Source organism: Suricata suricatta, chromosome 12 (assembly GCF_006229205.1).
Source record: "Suricata suricatta isolate VVHF042 chromosome 12, meerkat_22Aug2017_6uvM2_HiC, whole genome shotgun sequence".
Classification (NCBI taxonomy): Eukaryota; Metazoa; Chordata; class Mammalia; order Carnivora; family Herpestidae; genus Suricata; species Suricata suricatta.
This window is the reverse complement of record NC_043711.1, coordinates 65735998-65741338: the sequence shown is the minus strand read 5'-3', so window position 1 is coordinate 65741338 and position 5341 is coordinate 65735998.

Genomic DNA, 5341 nt, shown 5'->3' with positions numbered 1-5341 from the left:
CTGGGCCTCCGGTATCTTCTCTGTTCTCTCTAGCATATGAAACCCCTTCTGGAGCCCTCCCCTGTACCTCCCCCAACTCCGTAGTGTGTAACCAGTCATTCCTCACAACCCCAGTGCAGTTCTCTCTGCCACGGTCCTGGCCCCGTGCTTTATTTAATAAAAATCACCTTTTTTGCACCAAGACGTCTCAAGAGTTCCTTCTTGGCTGTCAGCTCCAGCCCCCCATCAGCACTCCAAAACCCTAGGACACAGAATGAAAACACCTCAGGGACTTTAAACACCATCTAGCCTTTCAGAAGGTGAAGAGCCTCTCTGCAGGCTTTCTGAATTAGAATTGGCACATTAATAAGACCCCACATTCAAGATTCACATATGCCTTGTAGGGAAAGAGAAGCCCCCTTCTCCCCTGCTGGGGTCTCCGGCTGGACCTAAGAATTAAACTGACATAGATTGCCAGGGGAAAACTGTATGTGTTTAATTTAATATTTTTACATGTAGATAGGGAAATGAAGACCCAAAGAAGCCATTAGATCCACACACTTCTGTACCTCTTTAGACAATGAACAACAAATTGTGAGACGTGACAAGACAAAGTGGCTTGGGCTCAGGGCAGTAAATCATGGACTAGTGACTAGGAAATAAACAAGGGAACTAGTGGAAGATAAGGGTTGTTTCAGTCGGCTGTTTGAACAGATCCATTTCAGCACCGCCTCCCAGCGCCTGGTGATGAGTGTTCGCTCCGCAGTGCAGCGAGGGCACCTTTCACATGGGAGATTTTATGACCTGTTTTTAGGTAGAAAGGGGGAGGTCAGCAAGCCCTTCCTGCACCTGCGGTTTCTTGACTGCCTTCAGCTCAAAATAATCAATATGCCAAAGGGGCATCTTTTGGGTTAGCATGTTCTGAATCCCTTCGGCATGAAAGGTTATGAGAAACACTGATTTTCGTTCCCTCTTATCTTACACATAAAGAAACAAATGAAAAAAGCTAGAGCACTTGAGAGCTGAAGCAGCTCTCCCAAGGTTAAACGGCAGGATTTCAACTTTCCTAAACCAGTACCCGGCCCTCTCAGTAGCCCCGCTCGCCCTGTCCCGCTACTGCAGGCACTGGCTTGGGAGTCTGCCAATCTCCACCTTAGAGAAAACAGAAAACAGGGCCATGGGGTGAGGGAGTGAGAGTGTGGGGGTGCAGTGAGACCTTCCAGAATGTACCTCCACTTGAAGACTCTTCCTTCCTTCCCACAACGAGGAAGGATAGATATACTTTTATAATGTTTATTTGCTTTTTGAGAGGGGCGGGAGCAGAGAGACACAGAAACAGAATCTAAAGCAGGCTCCAGGCCCCGAAAGAGCCAATGCGGGGCTCAAACCCACCAACCATGAGATCATGACCTGAGCCGAAGTTGGATGCTCAGTTGACTGCGCCACCCCAGTGCACCATGAGCAAGGATATCTTAACACCTCTGAAACTTTCTCAATCACTGCCAGTGTTGCTTTGCAGCCCTGGGAGCTCCTGTGAGATCTGAAACTGGGCCCTGGGAGGGCAAGGGGAGACCCTGAAAGACACTCCATATTGGTAGGTGGCAGTTTCCTTAAGGAAGGGACTTCTATAGGAGACTTGTCATGGGTAGCTGCAGGACTGGTGAAGAGCCTCTACTGACTGTTCTGGTGCAGCTCGAAGGCCCATTGGCAGTCATGTCCTTTCGATGACCTCTCCCAACAGACATTAAAGGAAACAACCTCCAACAACTGGGAATTGGATCCTCGAAAGAATTCCAACTTGTAGGTTTCCTTGATATTTCCAAACGGAGGGTGTGTGTGTGTGTGTGTGTGTGTGCGCGCGTGGGTGCGTAGTGTTTAGCTTTTTTCCATGTTTACATTTTTTCCATGTAGCTTGCATTGTCTCCTCTTAGGAGAGAAAAGAGATTTTCATCATCTCTTATGTATATACAATGCAATATTACTCAGCCATGTAAAAGAATGAGATCTTGACATGTGCAACAACATGGATGGAGTATAATGCTAAGTGAAATAAATCAGTCAGAAAAAGACAAATACCATATGATTTCACACAGGTTGAATTTACAAAACCAAGCAAACAAGAAAGAGACAAACTGAAAAATAGACTTTTTTTTTGGTTAAAGTTTATTTATTTATTTTTAGAGAGAGAGAGAGCAAGAGAGAGCAAGAGCACTAGTGAGAGAGGGACAAAAAGAGAGGAGAGAGAGAGAATCCCAAACAGGCTCTGCACTGTCAGCTCAAAGCCTGATGAGGGGCTTGAACTCATGAACTGTGAGATCATGACCTGAGCCAAAACCAAGAGTTCGGTGCTTAACCAACTGAGCCACCCAGGGACCCCCCAAAAGTAGACTCTTAATTACAGATAACAAATTGGTGGTTGCCAGAGGACAGGTGAGTGGGGGGCTGGTGAAACAGGGGAAGGGGATTAAGAGCCCGCTTATTATAATGAGCACTGAGTAACGTATAGAATTGTTCAATCACTGTATTGTACACTTGAAACTAATAAAAAAAAGAATTTCGTCCTTCCTGACGTCACAGAACATGAAGGACAGTACGGGGGGGATGGGTAGCACAGGCAAGTAGATCTCAGGGGCCAATTTAGGGCAAATGGTGAGACGTTGCCTACAGCAGAGTTTTTCAAACGCGTTAGCATCGCAGGACAAGAGAAGTGCTGACAGCCATCAGAAGTGAGAACAGTCGGGGCATGAAACACACTGGCAGGCAATAGAACGAAATGAAATCTTCTTTAAGGGAACTGTGTAATCGGTAGCTCAGGGAAGTTGGATGAGAAGAGAGCCCAGGGCACCTGGAACAAGATAGGCTGTGCATCTCTTAAGGGCTGTCGCTCTATGCGTGCTTGAATCAGGTCCTGACCTCGCTGGACCTCACTTTTCTTGGCTATCAATGGGGTTAACAGCACCTTCCTTGCTGGGTTGTTTGCAAGGTTGAAGTATCCCGGGGGCGTGGAATAGAATCCGGGGACCCTAGGAGCAGGGCCCCTATGGGGCAGCAGTATTATCTGACCCGAGAGGGCTGGAGGGAGAGTGGCCTTCCCTCAAGGAGCTGTGCTATAATGTGCCAGATGCTCCACTGATAAGACATTGCAATTTCCCATTCAGACCTTCTGGAATTTCTAAATCGAAGATATTTCCAGACTGCATACTTTTTTTTGGCAGTTGCATCTCTTTAAGAAAAAACACCTGAAATTACCTGAAATAGTCCCAAGTCATTCCACTAGCAATTTTGTGACCTGATGCAGATAGAGCATGTTATTTTGATTTGAAGTCTGGGTCTGGCCGCAGACCTTCATTAACACCAACAAGTGAGGGTCATTTACGCCCCACTGAGAGCTCCATATAGGAATCAATATATTATTCTCACAGGAATCAAATATATTATATATTTGTTTATCTTTGAGACCTACAGCCAGATGGATGCAATTATGTAAATGATCCTATTTAGGCTCAGCAAAGTTGGATTGTCTCATTTGCATATAACCATTAGAGCAGGAGGGTAAATAACAAAACCAGACCAAAAGCACCTTGTGTTTCCAAGGATTGGTGGACTCGCTCTGGCGCAGGGGTGAATACTGTTCCTCCGTTCTCCGGATGCTGGACGTTCATGTCTCCAGCCAGACATCTTGACCCTTACTCTGAAAAGAGCCTTATACAGGATCCAAAACACATGACACCAGGAAGAGAGAAGGCCTCCATGGACCTCAACAATCACCCACCTGAGACTGAGGTACTGTGGCTTCTACTTCTCTAAAAAAGTATGCATATGTGTGGAATGCACGCTAATGAGAAGTTTATTCTTTTTTTTTTTAAGTTTATTTATTTATTTTGAGAGAGAGGGAGTGCAAGTGTGAGCAGGGGAGGGACAGAAAGAGAGGGGGAGAGAGAGGATCCCAAGCAGAGGTTGAATTCATGAACCTTGAGATCATGACCTGAGCAGAAATCAAGTCAGTCGCTTAATTGACTGAGCCATCCAGGTGTCCCGAGAAGTTTACTCTGACTAGATTCTAGAGTACATGATTTCTTATGGGCTATCCCTTTGTTGTGTTAAATGATCCTATAATAAATACAAGTCATTTTAAAAACAAATGCAAGTAACTTGAGTAGGCTGCATTTGGCAGGTCCCCCATATTATGTCGAAGCCAGTGAAATCCCTGTCATGTGAATTGTGGATCTGAGACCCCCTGGGACTCTCGCACATCATGTGACGTGATGACTCAGTCTTCTGCTGTCTGTGAGCCTCTTTGTCCCCCACTTTACTCACCTACATGTGCGAATAATAAGGTCTCTGAGGATAATAATCACTAACTTTGGGGAGTGATTATGAGGATCAGGTTCAATAAGATACAGTGTATAAAATCACCCAGCACAGTACATAGCACACAGAGGATGTGTAGCAAATTCACTTCAAAATGAGAGGCTTTTGAAATGTTTTTGAAACTTTTGAGGAATTACGATTCTTTTTTTTAAGTGAATCAAAAAGGTATCTTGAGCATCTTTTCTTTCTAGAACGCTTTTGTGTTTCTCCATGACGTTTTTGAAGTTGTATGCAAGGTGTACTGCACCTACTTGGCACGAAGATACAGACACACATGCTCCCGCACGCGCACATGCAGAGCTTGGCAAGCGCTCCATCCGATGTCCGGGATGGCAGGCACGTCTTCCCTGCCTTCATTATCAGGGGGAGGTCTCTGGTCTGGCAAAGAGACATTGAAAACACACCTGGCTAAACAGAACAAACCAGGGAGATATTGTTGCCTTGAAATAAAGCCCCATCACTCTCCAACTTTTAGCCTGACCCTCGCACATCCTCCGTTATCCTCAGAGCATGTTGCAAATGGCAGCAAGCCACCGGATTCTCTGCTGTCTGATGTCCAGCCAACAGCAACTTGACATGGTGTCAGAGTCTCCGTCTGAGTGCTTGTAATTGTGACATATGCTTGGGCTGACTAATAAATAAGTGGCCGGGGGTCCTTTTGAGTGAAGCCCTTGCAGTCCTACAGAAACTGGGGACACTGACCTATTTAATGAGTCTATAGATGTGTAGGACACCTCATTTTCAGAGTACAAGCTTTTGAATTCCCCTTTTTGGCCACTTCCCTGGAACAAACGAAGAGAACAAACGTCAGCAAATGGCAAGAAAGGACGATGTAAAGCGGAGCTTTGAAAATCCCAGGGAGGCACCACGAGCTCATCCCTGCAGGTCAGTCAGGTATTCTTGCTAATAGCAGTCCTTTTTGCTAAAAGTCCACCCCTTATTCAAGGGGCAAGTGGCTGGGAATGCAAACTCGTAAGAGGTAAATTAGAAC